This window comes from Tenrec ecaudatus, chromosome 3 (genome assembly GCF_050624435.1).
Source record: "Tenrec ecaudatus isolate mTenEca1 chromosome 3, mTenEca1.hap1, whole genome shotgun sequence".
NCBI lineage: Eukaryota > Metazoa > Chordata > Mammalia > Afrosoricida > Tenrecidae > Tenrec > Tenrec ecaudatus.
The window spans coordinates 149,314,987-149,337,030 of NC_134532.1; the positions used below are offsets into that span (position 1 = coordinate 149,314,987).

At 42.3% G+C, this 22,044-nt stretch overlaps 1 pseudogene; it reads left to right on the forward strand.

Annotated features, from left to right (window-relative positions):
• The first annotated feature begins 9,648 nt into the window (after positions 1-9,648).
• On the forward strand, positions 9,649-15,509 carry LOC142442404 (lupus La protein pseudogene; annotated as a pseudogene).
• The last annotated feature ends 6,535 nt before the right edge of the window (positions 15,510-22,044 follow it).

Sequence of the window (22,044 nt, forward strand, 5' to 3'; positions counted from 1 at the left end):
TCTCCAAGGATCCTGTTTTCAAACAAGGTCATGTTCATAGATACAAGAGGACAGGCCTTAGTTATCTCTTTGTGGGGGTCATAATTCAATCCATAGCTGTGTGTGTGGGTGGGGGTGGTGGGAAGCTGGATCTTGACTACACATGGTTACATAGAAGAGGGAGTAGAGGTAAGGAAAGGGCCAAAGGGACAATACAAGAAAGGGAACAAATTCCAGAGGGAATTGAACTTGTAAAAAAAAGGCAGGGCATTTAAAATTGCATGCATAAATTCATCTCACAGTCTGTAACACCTTCCTAGAAATTCTGTTCTTGGGGATGTGTAAGCTAATTCTTGGGGCTCCACATTCCCATTGTGTGTTTTGTAGCCGAGACAACCTTCGGTCTCTACACTGGGGATTCTACAGTGATTGGTCTAACCCTGCTCTGGTACTGAGCATTAAGGCTGAGCTGGCAGTCCCCATTCTAGCAGTAGAAACATAGACTTCATGTAACACGTCGGGCTTTTCAGAGAAAGTGTGTCTGTTCCCATCACTTGGAATACACAGTGAGTGACTGCAAGGCTTTGTACAAAGAAAGGTGGAGCTACCTGGCAATCTTAATGACCTACGTGTGGATTTGAAACGTGTTCTTCCAAAGGTCTCAGACAAGTGGTAAAGGATGTCAAGGGCTGTCAGAAGCAATTATGGAAAAGAATCACATCAACTTATCCTTCACTAATATTTTTTGGAGGCCTAGACATCTTTCTTGGTTTTCCAAGAGGAAACGAATCTGAGACCTTTATAATAATTGATGGAATACGCATGAGTTCAGTGGGAAGCTATAAAAAGGAAATATAGACTATTTGAGTATGACATGAAGTGTTTGAGGAATTTTGAAATTTACTGAGGAGATCTCATTAGCAGGATCCTGAGTATCTCTACTTAGAAGCAACAGGTTACAATCTAAAAGTATCCATTTCTTCCTTTTTGAGGACATTAGTTAAACTGTGACCGGATCTTTGGCTAGTATTTAGCACTCCCGTTCCTTTCACTCTACAGTTCCATTCAGTTCAACTCAATTTCTGTTGGCTATATGTCTATTGTATATACCAAGTTGGATGGTAGTCTTCATGGAAGAGATAAAACTCATAAAATAAATTTATTTTTCAAAGGTGGTTAAGAGATTCGGGTCCTAATCCTGGCCATTTCCTAGTTAGGCACACTACTGAATTTCCCTCCGGGTCCATTGTCTAGCCATATAACGAAGGTAGTGTGTCTACTCCACAGGATCCTTGGGAAGTCTCTATGAGATGAAGCATGGGGCTACCATAGACAGCTTCCTATGCAGGTAGTTTACATTTTACTAAGCAAGTGTGGTGCAAGCAGTTCATATGCAACTAGTGGCCTAAAGGTGGGCTCTTAGAACCCACCCAGCAGCGACACCGAAGAAAGCCTGGTGAACTGCTTCTGTAAGAATTACAACCGGAAACACTGTGTGGAGGCATTTTACTCATGGGTCTCCATGAGTCAGAATCATCTCAGAGGCAGTGGGTTTAGCCGTTACCAATAGCAGTAATATGAGGTTTTTAGCTTTCTGGGCAGATTAACCGATGAACGATCCTTTTTGGTACCCAACACTGTAGCAGGACAGTCCCATGGTCAACAATACTTGAAGAAGAAGCATGTACAAAACAATGTAACAGCGACATTAGAGACAAAGGCCATTAGTTCATCAGCGAGCATGCCTTTGGCTGCAAGCAATAGACCCCCCAACTCAAATAACCTTCAACAATTAGAAACCTCGATTGGACATGATAGAGACCTAAGGCATTAAATGATGACATCCAGGACTTGGGTCCTTTCCATTTTTCTTTTCTAATAGCCTTGCTTTCATCCTCGGATCGCTAGAAAGAAATCACCACATTCAAACAGATCAACATATGCCAATGTCTAGAAGATGCAAAGGGATCCATGGTGGCACAGCGGTTAAGTGCTTGGCTGCTGACGGAGAAGTCGGTATCACGAAGGGCTGGCCCTTTGCTTCCATTAATATTACAGCCTTAGAAACTCTATGCTCTGCCAGTTCTACTCTGTTCTATGGAGTCAATGTGAGTCCCAGCAGATTCCATGGAAACAGATTTTTCCTTTTGAGAAGATCACAGGGAACGATCCCTTGGGATGCAGTGATTAATCTCTGAGCTGCTAACCAGCAGGCTGATCCTAGCAGCCCCGCTGTGGGAGGGAAGCCTTGCTGGTATGCGCCTACACAGATGATGGTTTACAAACCCTAAGAGGTAGTTCTGCTCTGTCTCATCGCAGGTCTTTGAGTCAGAATCAACTGGAAAGTGCACATCAACAAACAACAGGAAACGAGAGCCACGTGATGGTTGGCAGGTTAAACGTACCCAGAGGCATCTCGGGATACAGTCAAATCAGACACCTGTTAGAAGTAGGCAGCAGGGGTCTGTTTGACAGGCAACAGCACCCATTGTAGGCCCCAAGTGTGTCTAGGCAAGGAAGGAAAGATGTGCAAATGTGTTAGTGCCTTTCACCAAGCCTGGAAACACAAACAGTTCGACAGGTAATTGGAAGGAGATTGTTTTTGTTAGTAAAGAGCATGGTGGAGGGAAGAACAAGTCAGAGAGATATGAAGAGTCGTGGGCTTTGGCTTCCTCTCAAGATGAGTACAATAACCGATTTTCCACACCCCTGCATAACAAAGTCCCACAAACTGAGCAACTCGTAAGAACAGACGTTTATTGCCTCACAGTTCTAGGTGCTGCGAGTCCAACACCAACGCAGGATTCCTTCTGACAGTGATGAGGTGGCATCTCTTCGATGCCTCCCTGGTACTGTCCAGTCACCACCAGTGATTCTTGATGTTCTGTCGCTTGTGAACTTATCAATCCATGGCTCTGCTTTTGTTCTGCTGACTGTCTTTGTCCTGTGTCTCTTCTAACTTATAAGAACACTACTCATATTGTATTAAGAGCAAAATCATCCACTACCACCTCATGTTGATTGCACCGATAATATCTTCCAAGGGCCTGCTTCCACACAAGGTCACATTTACAGGTAAGGGGGAAATGCACGGGGGTTTCGACATCTCTTATGGGAGGACCCAATTCCATCCACAACATCTTCCCACCTGAAGCAAGTCTCAAAATTGAGCAAAAATTTAATTTTTTTTAAATTTGAAAAGTAGTTTCAAGAAATTCGGCAATGGGCAATGAGAAACTATGATCCCTGAGAAAGGAAACTCTAGAGGGCTAAGTCATTATTGCTCTACCTTACTCCACTGAGAGGGTGGGGGCCTCCAGGAAAACAAAGCCACGGTTTTGCACAGATGAGACCAAAACTCACACTTGGCATCTGACTGAAGCTTTGTTGTTGTCATCAGTTCCGACTCAGTGGCCCCATGTACAACAGAACAAAACACCGCCTGGTCCTGCACCAGCCCCACACTTTGTGAGATTTGAACCCATTGTTGAGTCACTGTGTCAATCCATCTCCTTAAGGGCCTTCCTCATCCCCCAAAGAGGAGAGTAAGCCATTTCCAAGGAAATTCTTCAAAGAGAAGGCAGGGGAGGAGAAGGTGCTTCTTCCTCTTATAGCTAAGCTTAAACACAGAAGCTATTTGACTATGTCCCTCACCTGTGAGCTGAGTCTATCACGTGTGCAGGAGGAGTTCTTGCCCGTGGCTCACATGGTGTCACTCTGCAGAGATGGGTGTCAGGGAGCAGTGCTGCCCAGTTATCAAAATGCTTCTGATCCTGCAGTGACTTTAGTCATAAATCTACCTCTGCACCCCCAAAGCTCTTCTGTGCTTCTGGGGGAAATTAATTATGATGATGATGAAAAGTCAAACAGAGGGGGAACCCAGGGAGAAGCCAGCAGCCTCTGAGTTAGGGAGCTGAAACTGAGAGTGTCCACGGAGACTGAGTCAGAGGTTGCCAGAGGATGCCCCAAAGATGAAAGATCGGCAGGGAGAACCATGGAGCCACACAGGCACTTTCCTTCTAGTGGTCAGCAGGTTGTGAATCTGTGAATGTCCATGAAAGGTATTTAACGACCGGGGTACAAACTGTCCCAAAGATCTAGAAAGCAGTACTAGGCACTCACACACAGACTGGTGGTGGAGTTCATTTCCACAAGCCAGAATGGCAAAACAAACATCCTGGGGCATTGGGTTAAACACTTAGGAAGATTTTTCCTCACTGGTGGGATAATTAGTCCTAGATAGGGGCATTTCCCAGGACCTGTCTAGCAAGTCATAAAAGCAAGGCCTTAAAAGATCAAACTAAAAAAAAAATCAAACTATTTCTAGGTAATTAAGCTACATCCTAGAACACAGCTAATGAATATTTATAATGATATAAAGATGCCAAGAATCCTGAAAGTTAAAATTCACATCTGTCCTTCATACAAAGACTAGCAAGCATACAAAGAAGCAGTGAAACCTGATCCACATTGAAAAATAAACTGTCAATCAAATACAATTTGGAACTGACCCAGATGTTAGAATTCAAGTACTTTCATACAACAATTATTGTAACCACATTACATATTATAAAAAATTTAGAGAAATGTGAAATAAAATATACCCTAATCTTCTAGAAATGAAAATTATAATGTTTGAGATAATACAGTGCTTGGTATTAATAGCAGATTATACATGGCAGAAGAAAAATTAATAAATTGGAAATTTTCCTAGCTGAAACAATCCAAAATAACACCTCACTCACAGCCATCAAACCAATGCCAACTCATACCGACCATATAGAATGGGATATAATTGCTCCTGTAGGTTTCTGATACTGTATCTCTTCACAGGAGTAGAAAGCCTTCTCTTGCTCCTGAGGAGCTGCTGTTGGTTTTGAACTGCTGACCTTGTAGTTCAAAGCCCATCTTGTAACCACTATGCTAGCAATGTTCCTAAGACAAAGGTGGGGGAGGGGGCAATGAAAAGAGCCTCAGTGTGCTGTAGGACAGCCTCCTCATTTACATGTTCTTTACTCAGCGTTCCCTATGAAACCGAATGAACAGGATATATGCATACATACATATGTGTACATATGCATTCATGAACATATATAGCTATACCCTAAATGGGTTCTATCATAAGAGTGGAATATCTCATATTTTTCATTATTATTGACTTTTATTATCAGTGGGTTTACAAAGACAAAATTCAAAAGTTTATGGAAATGTGCATTATGAAAATATTATATGTGGATACTATCTTGTTATAACATGTCTGAACAAGATCTAGTTTGAAGCACTAGGAAGGATAAGACATCAGTTTGAAAAGAACCTCACCCAGAGAACATGAATTCTTCTACCACTGGAGCAAGAGCAGACCCCACACTTATGGTGACACATGATTTGAAGAATGGTGATGTCATTGATGCTTTATAAAAAAAGGTGAGGACAATGCCACAAATCATTAAACAATTTGCAAACGGATAAATCATTTTAAGGAGGGACAAGATGATGTTGAAGATAAAACTTGTGGTGGGAGACTATTCACCTTATTTGTGAGGAAACTATTTTATTGGCCCTAATTAAAGAGCACTGAGGACTAACGGCAGAAGCAATAGTCAACACCATAGACATCTCAAATGGCTCAGCATCCACAATTCTGACTGAAAAATTAAAGTTGAGTAAGCAAATGTTCTGCTTAAGGAGAGTTTTTTTTTTAATCATTTTATTACGGGTTCATACAACTATTATCATGGTCCGTACATACATCAATTGTGTAAAGCACATTTGTACATTCATTGCCCTCATCATTCTCAAAACATTTGCTCTCCACTTAAGCCCCTGGCATCAGCTCCTCATTTTCCCCTTCCTCCCCGCTTCCCCCTCCCTCATGAACCCTTGATAATTTATAAATTATTATTTTGTCATATCTTTCCCTGTCTAATATCTCCCTTCACCCACTTTTCTGTTGTCCGTCCCCCAGGGAGGTCACATGTAGATCCTTGTAATCGGTTCCTCCATTCCAACCCACCCTCCATGTTCCCAGTATCGCCACTCACACCACTTGTCCTGAAGGGATCATCTGCCCTGGATTCCCTGTTTCTGGTTCTTTTTTTTTTTTTTTTAATTTTAACAATTTATTGGGGCTCATACAATTCTTTTCACAGTTCATATATATACATACATCAATTGTATAAAGCACATCTGTACAGTCTTTGCCCTAATCATTTTTTTCTCTTTTCTTCTTTTACATTTTATTAGGGACTCATACAACTCTTACCACAATCCATACATATACATACATCAATTGTATAAAGCACATCCATACATTCCCTGCCCCAATCATTCTCAAGGCATTTGCTCTCCACTTAAGCCCCTTGCATCAGGTCCTCTTTTTTTTCCCCTCCTCCCTCCCCATTCCCCCTCCCTCATATGCCCTTGGTAATTTATACATCGTTGTTTTGTCATATCTTGCCCTATCCGGAGTCTCCCTTCCCCCCTTCTCTGCTGTCCCTCTCCCAGGGAAGAGGTCACATGTGGATCCTTGTAATCAGTTCCCGCTTTCCAACCCACTCACCCTCCACTCTCCCAGCATCGTCCCTCACACCCTTGGTCCTGAAGGTATCATCCACCCTGGATTCCCTGTACCTCCAACCCTCATATGCACCAGTGTACAGCCTCTGTCCTATCCAGCCCTGCAAGGTAGAATTCGGATCATGGTAGTTGGGGGGAGGAAGCATCCAGGATCCGGGGGAAAGCTGTGTTCTTCATCGATACTACCTCACACCCTAATTAACCCATCTCCTCTCCAAAACCCCTCTATGAGGGGATCTCCATTGGTCGACACTTGGGCCTTGGGTCTCCACTCTGCACTTCCCCCTTCATTTAATATGATATATATATATATATATACATACATACACATACATATATACATATACACATACATACACACACTTATATCTTTTTTTTTTTTGCATGATGCCTTATACCTGGTCCCTTGGGCACCTCGTGATCGCACTGGCCGGTGTGCTTCTTCCATGTGGGCTTATTTGCTTCTGAGCTAGATGGCCGCTTGTTCACCTTCAAGCCTTTAAGACCCCAGACACTATCTCTTTTGATAGCCGGGCACCATCAGCTTTCTTCACCACATTTGCTTATGCACCCATTTGTCTTCAGCGATCCTATCATGGAGGTGTGCAGTCAATGATATGATTTTTTGTTCTTTGATGCCTGGTAACTGATCCCTTTGGGACCACTCGCTCACTCAGGCTGGTGTGTTCTTCCATGTGGACTTTGTTGCTTCTGAGCTAGATGGCCGCTTGTTTATCTTCAAGCCTTTAAGACCCCAGTCACTATCTCTTTTGATAGCCGGGCACCATCAGCTTTCTTCACCACATTTACTTGTTCACCCACTTTGGCTCCAGCCGTTGTGTCGGGAGAGTGAGCATCATAGAGTTCCAATTTAATAAAAGAAGGTATTCATGCATTGAGGGAGTGTTTGAGTAGAGGCCCAAGGTCCTTCCGCCACCTTAATACTTGACCTATAAATATAGACACATAGATCTATTTCCCCATCCTCCTATATATATTTGCATGTACATGTCTTTGTCTAGACCTCCATGAATGCCCTTTGACTCCTAGCTCTTTCCTCCATCTCCCTTGACTTTCCTCCTGCCCTACTACCATGCTTCATCGCCACCTGGGCTAGAGTATACCTCTTCTCTAAGCAACCTTACCCTTGATCATTTCCCACCAGGCCTGCCACTCCCACTTCTCTACCATTTGGGGTCCCATGTTTTTCCCTTGTCCCTGGGTTTGTTAACACCACTTCCTTACCCCCCCCTACCCCCCCACCCCAAGTCCCCCCAAAACTGTCGGTCCCGTTGTTTTTCCTCCAGATAGTTCATCCAGCCTGTCCTATTCAGACAGACCTGTGGAGTCACTAACATGCACGAAAACTAGACAGAGGAAAACAAAGCAACAGTATACAACCAGACAACAAAACAACAAAAACAAACCACTGACAAAGAACAGAATAAAACAGTTCACAAGAGAAAAGCTTGTAGTTAGTTCAGGGATCGTTTGCTGCCCCTTAGGAGCGTTTTCCAGTCCAGTCTGTTGGGGCACCACGCCCTGGCCCTGAAGTCCACTTTCAGCATTCCCTGGGGACCTTGCCACTCCATTCCCTTGCTGTTCCGCTGCACTCCCCCAGTGATTTGCCTCGGTGTGGTGGGATCAGGTCAGGTGCAATTCCCACACTGTGTCTCCGGTGCTGTCCCCTGTATCGCCCTTAGTCACTGAGGGGCATCATGTCTCATAGTGGGGCCAGCCATGTTGTTCTCTCTGTGGACTGGCTGCTCTACTCAGGAACATCATCATCACGGCCTGGTGGGCCAGGCTGTGCTCCACTCTCTCCTCCTGCCCCTTCATCTGCTCCCGTGTGCTCTGATCAAATATGTCCATCTCCCAGAGCTGCAGAGTCAATGTCGTCCTTTGGAAAAAATTCTTTTCGGGGGAGGGGCAGGAATCCACTTAATTTATGGTGCTGGGGGCAGCCTCCCAGACCTCTCCACCGGTTCCCTCCTCCACACCGGGATATTGCGTTCACACCTTGCGACACTGGGTTGAAGTCTGGTCCCACTTTCCCTGTGGAGATATAAACAATACCCTCCCCTTGGGTGGATTAATGCCCCATGACCCCACTACCCTTTTCTTCCTTGTATTCATCCTTTTGTTTTCCTTTCCCCACCTCCTCCACCATTGTCTACCATGTACATCCCTGGTTTTGGTCTGGTCTCTTCCATACTACCCCGTCTTCACCCCTAAAATGTTTGTATACAGTAGCTTTTTTCCCTGTGCCACTTTTGCTTTTTAAAAAAAAATTTTTTTTTTAATTCTTACCTCAGCGGACTCATGTTGTACTTGTCCTTTTGTGCCTGACTTACTTCGCTTAGCATGATTTCCTCCAGTTCTTCCCATGCCGCTATGTGCCTCATACGTTCATCACTGCTCTTTAGTGATGCGTAGTATTCCATTGTATGTATATACCACAGTTTTTTAATCCAATCGTCAGTTGATGGAAATTTGGGTTGCTTCCAACTTAAGGAGAGTTTTAATGAGGAATTATTAGCCATCTATCTTATAGTCCTGATTTGGCTTTCTTTTCTTTCTTTCTTAATCTTGAATATATATATATATATATATATATATATATATATATATATATATATATATGACATGCATTTTTTTCCAGTTAATAATGTAAAGAAATACTGCATTGACATGCTTAAATTCCTAGGAGTTTCACTTCTTTAGAGATGAAATAAACAACTAGTGTCCTTGTTTTTGAAAGCATCTTGACTTTGATCATGCTTATGTTGAGAACTGAAGCATATATTTTATCTTTTATTACTAGTTTCATATTGTGTGTGTGTATTTGTTGGGTGGGAGAGAGAGATTTAAAGTTTTTATTGTGACTTGGGTAAAGACTTACAAAGCAGGTCACTTATCCCATTTGCTCCCTATGTTTCCTATTTCCAGTGCTTTTTTAACTTTCTAGACTTTATCCTGGGGCAAACGTTGCCCCATTTGATCTCAAATAACTGATTATTGTAAGGCATGTATCTTCTTTAATATTCATTTTCCCCTTATAGACCTATCTATTGTTTGGCTGAAAATTGAACTATGGGGGTAAGTTTATTTCCAGAATAAACTGAAGGGTGACTAAGGACTATACGGTCAGGCCTTCCAGCAGTCTCTATCTTGGCAGTAACGATGATCTTGCTTTATAATTTTGAGGTTTTTCTCCCACTATATCCAGGGCCTTCTAATATTTTTCTTTTAGGGTAGTTGATAGTTCAGCCAGGAATCATCTTGTTCTCCTTCTGATGTTTATGTGATCCCTTAGTGCATTGGGAAAATTATTTCCAGGGGTCTTCTATTTTGAATCTGCCTTTTTCATGTGGACAGGGAAACGCAGAGTTGACCTTAGGCCCCTCACCAGCTCTTAAGACTTTATTTGCTTCACATAGAACCCTAGGACTATATTATGACAATTGTCCCTAGAGATTCTTGGTCCTGAGCCCTCAAGCCTGGTGACGCATTCCTTCAAAGTGTTCATTCTAAAACGTTTTCATAACTTTGCTTCTTATTGTGTTCCACTACATTCATGGATATCTTTTCAATAAAGGAAATACCAGTGGACAGCTATCCTCCGTCAAACCTGTGTACGTGAGTGGGTATCCTCATTCTTCCCTACTCATTCAGTCTATCGATACGTCTATCCATGGCTCCTGTGATGCCAGCATTATATATATATATATATATATATATATATATATATATACCTCTGTTACCTTTAACCCTTGACCTCCTCCCAAGGGCTGCCTCTGCCTCCATCACTTTTGCCAACATCTCCATAGTGTCTACTTCCCTTCTTTTCACTAAAGTTACATGTGTCTACCCAGTGGCCAGGAACTTCCCCTCTCCCTCTGTCACTTGGAAACCATCCAAGAATGTTGGTTCATTTTTAAATACTGAAAAACCTTGACTTTTTACAATCATTGCCTTATACAATATTTTTCCTTTTGTGGCTGACAATTTTACTCAGCATAATATCCTCCAGGTCCTCCATGTTTTCCTGATTTATCACGATTCTGTAATGCTGTTAGTGTTCTATTGTGTGTATGCACCCTATCTTGTTTAGACATTCTTTTCTGATGGGCATTCTTTCCATCTTTTTGTTATTGTGAATAATGCTGCGATGAAGATACATCTGTTCCTGTCATGATACTTATTGAGACAGATTTTAAGGCACTGACATATGTTTTTGGGGGCAGGCAGGGTTAGGCAAGGGGAAGGATAAAAGGTGGAGGATTACTAACAAGATGTTTATTTACACCTGGAGGCAGCACACAGCCTAAGGAATACTTCCTCTTTTACTCTTAGATGCTACAACTGATCGAATAAGACCAACCCACTTTAAGGAGATGATCTGCTTTAGCTAAGGCCAATTATTTCATCATATATAATTATTTGATAACAGCATTTAGCCTAGTGTTTGAATAGAGATTCTGGGCACAGTAGCCTTACTAAATTGACATGATATTAATCATTGCAACAATAACTGGAGTACTAAAGTAGAAAAAAAGGATAAGAAAAAATACAACTAATCCCCCATTTACAATGCATTTGAGTTACAAAGAATTAAGCATACGACCATCCTTGTTGTTGTTGCTGGTATATCTTACATTAGTAATAGGTAGTAATAAAGTGATGCAGTATGTAATCTGATGCTGTTATCATTCTCACATGTCCACTTCAGAAGAAGACGCTCAAAGAAGAATAAAGATGGAATTTATAAGATGCAGATAGAGGCCAGCTGGCGGCCCTTGGAAGTCGGGACACTGCTGTCCTTGCTATTCATCCAGTGCAGTGCCTCTGCAGGCCGGAATCCTATAGCATCTTGGTCTTAAAGGCTTGAAGATAAAAAAGCGGCAATCTGGCTGAGAAGCATCAAAGCTCACATGGAAGAAGCACACCAGCCTGTCTGACAACGAGGTGTAGAAGAGATCAGTTATCAGACATCAAAGAACTAAAAATCATATCAGGGATCAGTTATCAGACATCAAAGAACTAAAAATCATATCAGGGATCAGTTATCAGACATCAAAGAACTAAAAATCAAATCACCTTCCTGATACGATCAATGAAGACAAATGTGTGCATAAGCAAATGTGGTGAAGAAAGCTGCTGGTGCTGGATATGAAAAGATATAGCATCTGGGGTCTTGGAGGCTCAAAGATAAACAAGTGGCCCCATCTAGTTCAGAAGCAACAAAGCCCACATGGAAGAAACACACCAGCCTGGGTGACCACGAGCTATCAAAGGGACCAGGTATCAAGAGGGTAACAATGAATTGCACCTGACCTGATCCCACCACACCGAGGCAAATCACTGGGGGAGTGCAGCAGAACAGCAAGGGAATGGAGTGGCAAGGTCCCCAGGGAATGCTGAAAGTGGACTTTGGGGCCAGGGCATGGTGCCCCAACAGACTGGACTGGAAAACGCTCCTAAGGGCCAGCAAACGATCCCTGAACTAACTACAAGCTTTTCTCTTGTGAACTGTTTTGTTCTGTTCTTTGTCAGTGGTTTGTTTTTGTTGTGTTGTTGTCTGGTTGTACACTGTTGCTTTGTTTTCCTCTGTCTTGTTTTCGTGCATGTTAGTGTCTCCACAGGTCTGTCAGAATAGGACAGGCTGGATGAACTATCTGGAGGAAAAACAACGGGACCGACAGTTCCGGGGGGATTTGGGGTGGGGGGATGGGGAGGGTAAGGAAGTGGTGTTAACAAACACAGGGACAAGGGAAAAACATGGGACCCCAAATGGTAGAGAGGGGGGAGTGGCAGGCCTGGTGGGAAATGATCAAGGGTAAGGTTGCTTAGAGAAGAGGTATACTCTAGCCCAGGTGGCGACGAAGCATGGTGGTAGGGCAGGAGGAAAGTCAAGGGAGATGGAGGAGAGAGCTAGGATTCAAAGGGCATTTATGGAGGTCTAGACAAAGACATGTACATGCAAATATATATAGGAGGATGGGGAAATAGATATATGTGTCTATATTTATAGGTCAAGTATTAAGGTGGCGGAAGGACCTTGGGCCTCTACTCAAACACTCCCTCAATGCATGAATACCTTCTTTTATTAAATTGGAACTCTATGATGCTCACTCTCCCGACACAACGGCTGGAGCCAAAGTGGGTGAACAAGTAAATGTGGTGAAGAAAGCTGATGGTGCCCGGCTATCAAAAGAGATAGTGACTGGGGTTTGAAAGGCCTGAAGATAAACAAGCGGCCATCTAGCTCAGAAGCAACAAAGTCCACATGGAAGAACACACCAGCCTGTGTGATCGAGTGGTCCCGAAGGGATCAGTTACCAGGCATCAAAGAACAAAAAATCATATCATTGACTGCACACCTCCATGATAGGATTACTGAAGACAAATGGGTGCATAAGCAAATGTGGTGAAGAAAGCTGATGGTGCCCGGCTATCAAAAGAGATAGTGTCTGGGGTCTTAAAGGCTTGAAGGTGAACAAGTGGCCATCTAGCTCAGAAGCAAAAAAGCCCACATGGAAGAAGCACACCGGCCAGTGCGATCACGAGGTGCCAAGGGACCAGGTATAAGGCATCATGCAAAAAAAAAAAAAGATATAAGTGTGTGTATGTATATGTATATGTGTATATGTGTATATGTATATATGTATATATGTATATATGTATATATACCATATTAAATGAAGGGGGATTGCTGAGTGGAGACCCAAGGCCCAAGTGTCGGCCAATGGAGATCCCCTCATAGAGGGGTTTAGGAGAGGAGATGGGTTAATTAGGGTGCGAGGTAGTACCGATGAAGAACACAGTTTTCCCCCAGATCCTGGATGCTTCCTCCACCCAACTACCATGATCCGAATTCTACCTTGCAGGGCTGGATAGGGCAGAGGCTGTACACTGGTACATATGAGGGCTGGAGGTACAGGGAATCCAGGGTGGATGATACCTTCAGGACCAAGGGTATGAGGGGCGATGCTGGGAGAGTGGAGGCTGAGTAGGTTGGAAAGGGGGAACTGATTACAAGCATCCACATATGACCTCTTCCCTGGGAGAGGGACAGCAGAGAAGGGGGGGAAGGGAGACTCCAGATAGGGCAAGATATGATAAAATGACGATGTATAAATTACCAAGGGCACATGAGGGAGGGGGGAAAGGAGAGGGAGGGGAAAAAAAAAGAGGACCTGATGCAAAGGGCTTAAGTGGAGAGCAAATGCTTTGAGAATGATTGGGGCAGGGAATGTATGGATGTGCTTTGTACAATTGATATATGTATATGTATGGATTGTGATAAGAGTTGTATGAGTCCCTAATAAAATGTTAAAAAAGGAAAGAGGAGAAAAAAATGATTAGGGCAAAAACTGTACAGATGTGCTTTATACAATTGATGTATGTATATGTATGAACTGTGATAAGAATTGTATGAGCCCTAATAAATTGTTAAAAAAAGAGGGTAACAATGAAGAAACATAACTTTCCTCTAGTTCTTAAATACTTCCCCCCCCCCACCATTGTCATGATACCAACTCTACCTTACAAATCTGGCTAGACCGGAGGATGTACATAGGTACAGATAGCAATTGGAAACACAGGGAATCCAGGACAGATGACTCCCTCAGGACCAGAGGTGAGAGTGGCGATGTCTGAGGGGTGAAGGTAATGTGGGATAGAAAGGGGGAACTGATTACAAGAATCTAGGTATAGCCTCCTCCCTGGGGGATGGACAGCAGAGAAGAGGGCAGGGGAGACGTCGGGCAGTGTAACATATGACAAAATAATAACAATTTATGAATTATGAAGGTTCATGAGGTAGGGAGGAGGGAGGGGTATATGAGCAGCTGATATTAAGGGCTCAAGTAGAAGGCAAATGTTTTGAGAATAATCATGGCAACAAATGTACATATGCGCTTGACACAATGAATGTATGTATGGATAGTGATAAGAATTGTATGAGCCTCCAATAAAATGACTGGAAAAAAAATAGGTCTCCAAGCAACCCCTGCCTGAAGTGACAGATAAAACACAGATCTGTATATATTAAAGGCTTCCCAACTGATGCCACTCTCGATGACATCAAAGACTGCCTAGAAGGCACAGGTGAGATGCTCTATACTCAGATGAGAAGAACCTTGCACAGAGCATTTAAGGGGTCAATATTTGTTGTGTTTGAGAGAATTGAATGTGCTAAGAAGGTAGTCGAGACCCCTGAGCAGAAGTATAAAGATACAGACCTTCTAATACTTTTCAGGATGATTACTTCGCTAAAAAGAATGAAGAAAGAAAGCACAATAAAGTGGAGGCTGAACTATGAGGTAAACAAGAGCAAGAAGAAAAACAGAAGTTAGCAGCAGATGCTGAAATGAAATCTCTAGAAGAAAAGACAGGCCGCTGGCTGAAGTTCTCAGGCAACTTGGATGGTCAGGTCTGCAGAGAAGATTTGCACATCCTTTGTGCAAGTCCTGGGGAAATCAAGTGGATAGACCTTGTCAGAGGAGCCAAAGAGGGAGTAATTCTGTTTAGAGAAAAAGCTAAAGAAGTGCGGCATAAAGCCCTGCGAGTAACAACAACCTCCAACTGAAAAGCAGAGACGTGGCGTGGGAAGTCCCGAAGGAGAGGTGGAGAGAGGAGCACTGGAAACAGTCAGGGAAGATCAACAGGAATCCCTGAACCAATGGAAGTCTAAAGGTCGCAAATTTAAAGGAAAGAGAATGGGCAATAAAGACGCCCAGGCTGGGTCGGAAAGTACCGTTTCAGGGCACGAAAACGGATTTGATCGTGAGGATGAATGTGATGAGAACGGCGGTGCAGCCGGCCGGGTGAGAAGCGCAGGAGAAGCAGCAGCCCAAGAAGAGCCTGCATCCGCACCACGGAGCCCAGGAAATGGTGCAGGAGACCAGTCCTTTAGCCAACCACCTAATGTGAGGTGTAGTTACGATTAATCTGCTTTTCTCTTTGGCGATTTTAAAAAAGAAAATTGAATTAGGTCCACTTCAACGTCCACCTGTAAGAAAGGAAACTATTTTTGTTGTTTTATTTTTTTGTTATCAGATGAGGATTTTTTAATGTATAACTGCTAACAGATCTATCAGCTGATAACAGATGATTCGAAAGGAAGGTTCTTCCACTAAATTGCCTTTTTAATATGAGGATATATTAGTATAAAATATATGCTATAGAAAAAGATCACAAACTAGTTTGGTTGCTGTTTTTAACTTGCGGTTTGGTGCATTCAAAAAGGGATTGTTTATTCTTTTTTTAATTAATCTATTTATTGGGGCTCATACAACTCTTATCACAATCCATACATACATCAATTGAGCAAAGCACCCTTATACATTCGTTGCACTCGTCATTCTCAAAATTCACCTTCCACTTGGGTTCCTGGAATCAGCTCAGTTTCCCTTTGTTCCCCTCCCCCTCTCTCCCCACTCCCCCCTTCCCCCTGGTCCCTTAATAGTTTATAAATAATTATTATATCTTATCTTACACTGCCCGGCATCTCCCCTCACCCACCTCCCCATTGCCCATCCCCCAGAGAGGAGGTTACACATAGATCTCCGAGATCAGTTCTCCCTTTCTACACCCCCTTCCCTCCTGGTGTCGCCACTCCCACCGCGGGTGTTGAGGGGTTCGTCTGTCCTAGATTCCCTGTGTTTCCAGATCCCTACTGCACCGCTGTGCGTCCTCTGGTCTAACCAGCTCCGCAAGGTAGAATTGGGGCCATGATGATTGGGAGGGGAGGAAGCGATCAGGAACTAGAGGCAGGCTTGAGTTTCACTGTCTTAAACCAGATCATTCGCTGCTTGCTTAGGAGTCCATCCCATAGTGAATTCGCATCCCGTTTCCTCTGTTTGCTTGCTTTATTTACCTAGGAAAGTTGATAACAGAAGAAATCATTATTTATTGAAAAGCTTCCATCTGGGTATACTTCAGTCAGAATCGAGAGACTTACTGATTTCTTTTTATGAAATCTTTGTGATGCTGGCACGTCATATCTCAGCTCTATAAAACAAAATACATTTAATGTAAAAATTACATTTTCAAATATATAACCATCTGACTTTTAAGCACCAAGAAAGTAGTACCAAATACTGTAAGCTAAATAAACATTTTAGACACACCACTTTAACTCATCTGACCCTGACTCAATTTATCCCCAAGATTAGTCACAACAAACTAAGCTCAGCCTTTCTGCAATTTTGGCCACATATCCTGAAATTTGATATTACAGGGAGAAGTTTAGAGGACAACAAATGGAACAAAATAAATATCTTCCATGAAAATTATAGTAGCTTCCTATTAATTTCCTGATCAATTTTAATATTAACCAGCTATTAACCTCACTTATTTCCAGATGTTTTCAGGCTGATTTTAGTGATAGTAAGTAGCTAATTATTTGCCCATTAAAAATCCTCAGATAAAAACTTATTTTTCATGTTCTTTTGTAGAATGTAGGTTTTCCAAACAATTTAATCAAGCTAATATATTTTAGAGAAACAGCATTACGCTTACCTGCCCTTTACTTTTTGCAACATTAATTCTAACCCTCTAGATCAGAGCTTCATAGATTATAATGCACAAACACATTACCTGGGGAGGTTGTTGAAATACAGATTTACAATTCAATGGGTCTGCCTTAGACATTTCTAACAAGCTTCCAATGGATACAGATATTGATGGTCTCAGGACTACGCCTGGAGTAGCAAGATTGTATAGCTAGGGATACTAATAGGGGTTCTAAGTGCTTCATATCATACATTATAATACCTTAAGAGAGGTAGAAGGAATACTGAATGAACTAAGCAGACTTGTTAACAATGCGGTTAGGAGCGGTTACATGTTTACATAGGGCCAGCTTCTGGTGAGTTTGTCATTTGAAAAATATCTCCTCCTATTGTACTCTTATTTCAGGCTTTTCAAATTTTTTTGGATTATAGTTGGCTTCTAGTAATGTTTTTCCCGTTTTGATGCTTGTGAATACTACCCGGTTTACTAATAGAAATGTGTCAAACATGAGGTTTTTTGACTTATATCAGAACCAACCTATGACAGAGATGTCATAACAGAACACCTTCATAAATTGAAGGCTACCTATATTTTAAGATATACTTGCTGGAGATTTTCCAAATTTAACAAGCACAATAATCCATTAATTAATAAAACCTAATGCAAGAAACTACACTGAGGCATATAGTCACCAAATTCCTCAAAACCAATGGTAGAGGCAAAACCTTGAAAGCAGCCATAGATAAAAAGACACATTGGCACAAGAGGAGCCAAGATAAAGAGGGAGCAGGTTTCTTGTCAGGAACAATGAACACAGTGGCAATTACCAGCAATTAAAGATTCAGACTCACCTGGACAGTGAATTAGGAGTTTTAAGTGAATAGTGAAAGAACTTAAGGCACAAGGAAGGCGTGAGAATACGAGCAGGGCTGTGTCAGAGATATATTTGGTAGATTTTCTGGGACCAGATGATAAAATGAGTTGAGTGCTCTATTAAAGATGCTTGAGTTATTCTGTAGATTATGAGAATCCATTAGAGCATTTTCAGTAAAAAATCATCAGATTCTGAAATCTTTAGTTAGTGGATGAATGAATGACCAAAAGTGAATAGTTTGAAAGATTGAGAGACTAAAGATAAGAAGGTGCAACCATAAGGAAGTTATTTTATTAATTTCACTTGATTAATTTAACATTTATTTTATTTTTTAGAAGATCATTTTATTGGAGGCTTTTATAGCTCTTATAACAATCCATACATCAATCATATCAAGCACATTTGTACATTTGTTGACGTCATCATTTTCAAAACATTTTCTTTCTACTTGAGCCCTTGGTATCACCTCTTCCTTTTTTCCTCCCTCCCTCACCCTTCCACCCTGGTGACCCCTTGATAAATTATAAATTATTACTTTTATACATAACACCATCCACTGTCTCTCTTCACCCAAGTATCTGTTGTTCATCCCCCTGGAGGAAAGTGGGCTTATATGTCAATGAGTGTGATTGGTTCTCCCTTTCTCTCCTTCTCCACCTAACCTCCCAACTCTACCTTTTTTTTTTAATGCTTTAGAATATTTTACTTTATCTTTCTTGATTTGGGATAACAGTGTGCCATAGTGAACGTTTCAAAACCCCCAGGCCTCTACAACTCTACCAGGAATGTGGAGACTGGGAAAATGTTGTGGATGAGACCAGTGCCCAACCCTACCCTATGGTCTCGCTACTCCCATTATTATTCCTGAGGGGCTTATGGATTCTCTGCATTGAGAGCACGTATCTGTACCAGTGTACATGCTTTGGTCTAACTCAGTTTGTAAGGTAGAATTGAGATCGTGATAGTGGTGGGGAGGAAGCATTAAAGAAATAGAGGAATGTTGTGTGTTTCATTGGTGCTGTACCGCCCACTTCCTGGCTCATCCCTTCCTTGGGACCCTTCTGTGAAGGATGTCCAATTGCCAAAGGTGGGCTTTGGGTCTCCACCCTGCCCCCCTTTCATTCGCATTCATATGATTGTTTGTTTTGGGTCTTCTGAGACCTGGTATCTGATCCTGTTGACACATCCTGATCACACAGCCTGTGTGCTTCTTCCATGTGGGCTTGTTGCTTCCCTGCTTGATGGTTGCATGTCTATCTTCAAGCATTTTTTTTAGCACCTCAGATGCTATATCTTCTAATAGCCAGACACTAACAGCCTTCTCACCACATTTGCTTTTGCACCCAATTTGACTTCAGTGATCATATTGGGAAGGTGGGCAACATAGAAAGCCAGGTTATTAGAACAAAATGTTCTTGCATTGAGGGAGGACTTGAATAGAGGCCCAATGTCTGTCTGCTACCCTGATATTTAACATATAAATATATGTACATAGGCCCATATCCATATCACTGTATATTAATATATTTTCATATATACATGTCTATATTCATACCTCTATAAATGTCTTTTGCCTCCTAGTTTTTTCCTCTGTTTCCTTTTACTTTCCTCCTGTCCCACTATCATGTTTGACCTTCATTCAGCACTCAGTGATTCTTCTCAGCTACATTGCACTTGATAAAACCCCACTAGACATTATATGCCCTCCTCACCATTGATTTTAGATCTCCTGTTCCCTTGTCCCTGGGTTTGCTGGCTCCCCAGTCTCTATCCCCCTGGAACCATCAAACCCATTATTTTATCCTCAGGATTGTTTATCTTGCCTATCTTATATAGATATACATGAGGAAACAAAAGAATAGACATGAAAAAAGAGCTATGAAATACACCTAGCACCCTCAAAGATAACCGAATTCATAAAACCAGATGTTGGAGGGGGTGTGGTGAGATAGGTACTCTCATGCACTGCTGGTGGACCTTAGGTTTGTGCAGCCATTATGGAAACTGATTTGGCAATACCTAAAACAAATGGAAATCGAACTACCATATGACCCAGAAATCCATCTAATGGGCATATACCCAGAAGAGGTAAGGAGCAGACCACGGCCAGACATCTGTGCTCCAATGTTCACTGCAGCACAGTTCACAATTGCAAAGGGTTGGAAACTACCTAAATTTCCATCAACAGACAAATTGCTTAAAAACCTCATGTACTTACATACAATGGAGTACTGCGCATCCTTGACAAGCAGAGGTGAACGCATGAAGCACATCATTGCATAGGAAGAGTTGGAGGGAATTATGCTAAGTGAAAGAAGCCAAGCACAAAAGGACGAGTACGCGTGTCCACTGAGGTGAGCTTAACAAGCACAAGGGGCATAGAGGAAAGCCACTCAATGCACACATTCCTGGGGGGAGGCCCAGGCACTCTGACAGGGCTCAGACCCAACCCAGGGATGCATATGGCAGCCAACTGAAAAGGAAAAACGAAACCAAAAAGAGGACATGGATAGTGGGGGAACAGGGCACTAACCCATCCATGGGGCAGGTATTGTTCATGTCTCCACAGGAAACGGAGAGAGGGACCAGACCTCAACCTGGTATACCAAGCTGTGAGGGAAACATACTGGCATGAAAAATGAACTCACAGAGAGGTCTTCAGACCGGCCTTAATCCCAGGTACATCCTCCCCAGAGGATTGCACTACAGAGGACAGCACTGAAGATACAGCCCAGGGAGAGTGGTGGATCTGCCCAGACCACATGGGAGCAAACTAAGGCAAAGAGAGCGAGAGAGTGGACCACATTCTGGCCCACCAAGCCCTGAGGAGGACACTCCTGCCTGGAGCAGGTACAGAGAGGACTGTAGGGCGACCCCACCACGAGACATTGTATCTCCTCATTGACCCACAGTGTATCACGGGACAGCACTAGAGACACAGTGCTGGAACTGTGCCCGGTCTGAGCCCCCTTCCCCCCCCCCCCACACACACAAGGGAGAAACATGAAGGGAGCAAAACAAACCAGCATGCAACAAAGTCACTGAGGAATCCTGAAAATTGATTTCAGACTCGGAGGGCAGGGCTTGGCACCTCCTCAGACTAGATCAGAAAACATGCATGCAGGTCAGCAGACACACCTGAAACTATTTATAGGAGTTTTCTTTCTTCTTCTTCAACATTTATTTTTAAATCCTTCTATAGACCAAGGCTTGAGGAAGCTCCCTGAGATACTTTGGTGAGCAAAGCTATTCTCCATACAAAAGTAAAATTATGCTGTAAATATGAAGTGATTATCTTTCCATGTCAATTTTAAATATTGTAGTTAGCTGGTGTTGAGTCAGCTCCAACTCATGGTTAGCACATGCCTAGAGAGATTGAACAATTGAGACATAAAATTCCATGGGCTGATTTTTATGAAGTAGATTGCCAGGCCTTTCTCCCTAATCTGCTTTAGTCTGGAGGCTCCACTGTAACTTATTCAGCGTCATAGTAACACGGAAGCCTTCACTGGCAGATGCTGCGCTTGAGGTGCATTGATGGGGAATTGAACCTGGGTCTCCCACGTGGAAGGTGAGAATTCTACCACTGTTCTTTGTCAATATAAAAGGATATGTTTTATTTTTGATAACAGCTTCATAGGCTTCATTTGTTCATCAGAGACTAATTGAGGATCTCTTATGTGGTTGGCATTGGGCTAGGCACCACATTTACGGTCATGGATCAAAATTCGCTGAATCTACGGAGTTTATATTTTAGATAGGAATGTTAAGAGACATACTATTTTAAAAATACATGAATGCAATTATATGTATGTAGGAATATGTCAAAGGTCATTTTTTGGTGTGCAGCCAAGATTTCCACTTCATTTTAAATTTCAGGTTTAAAACCAGACAGCTGGAGCCTTTTTTCTGGCTTCATTGAGTTTTGTGTGGTCCTTTACCGCATGCTCATGCATGTTACCATCATGTCTAACGAGGAAAACTGTTAGTATGAATTCAAGTAGGTATGAATTTCAAATTCACTGTTGATATATACATATTATTATCATAGTTTATCATATTAATGATAGTATCATCTTATCAGAATAGGCAAG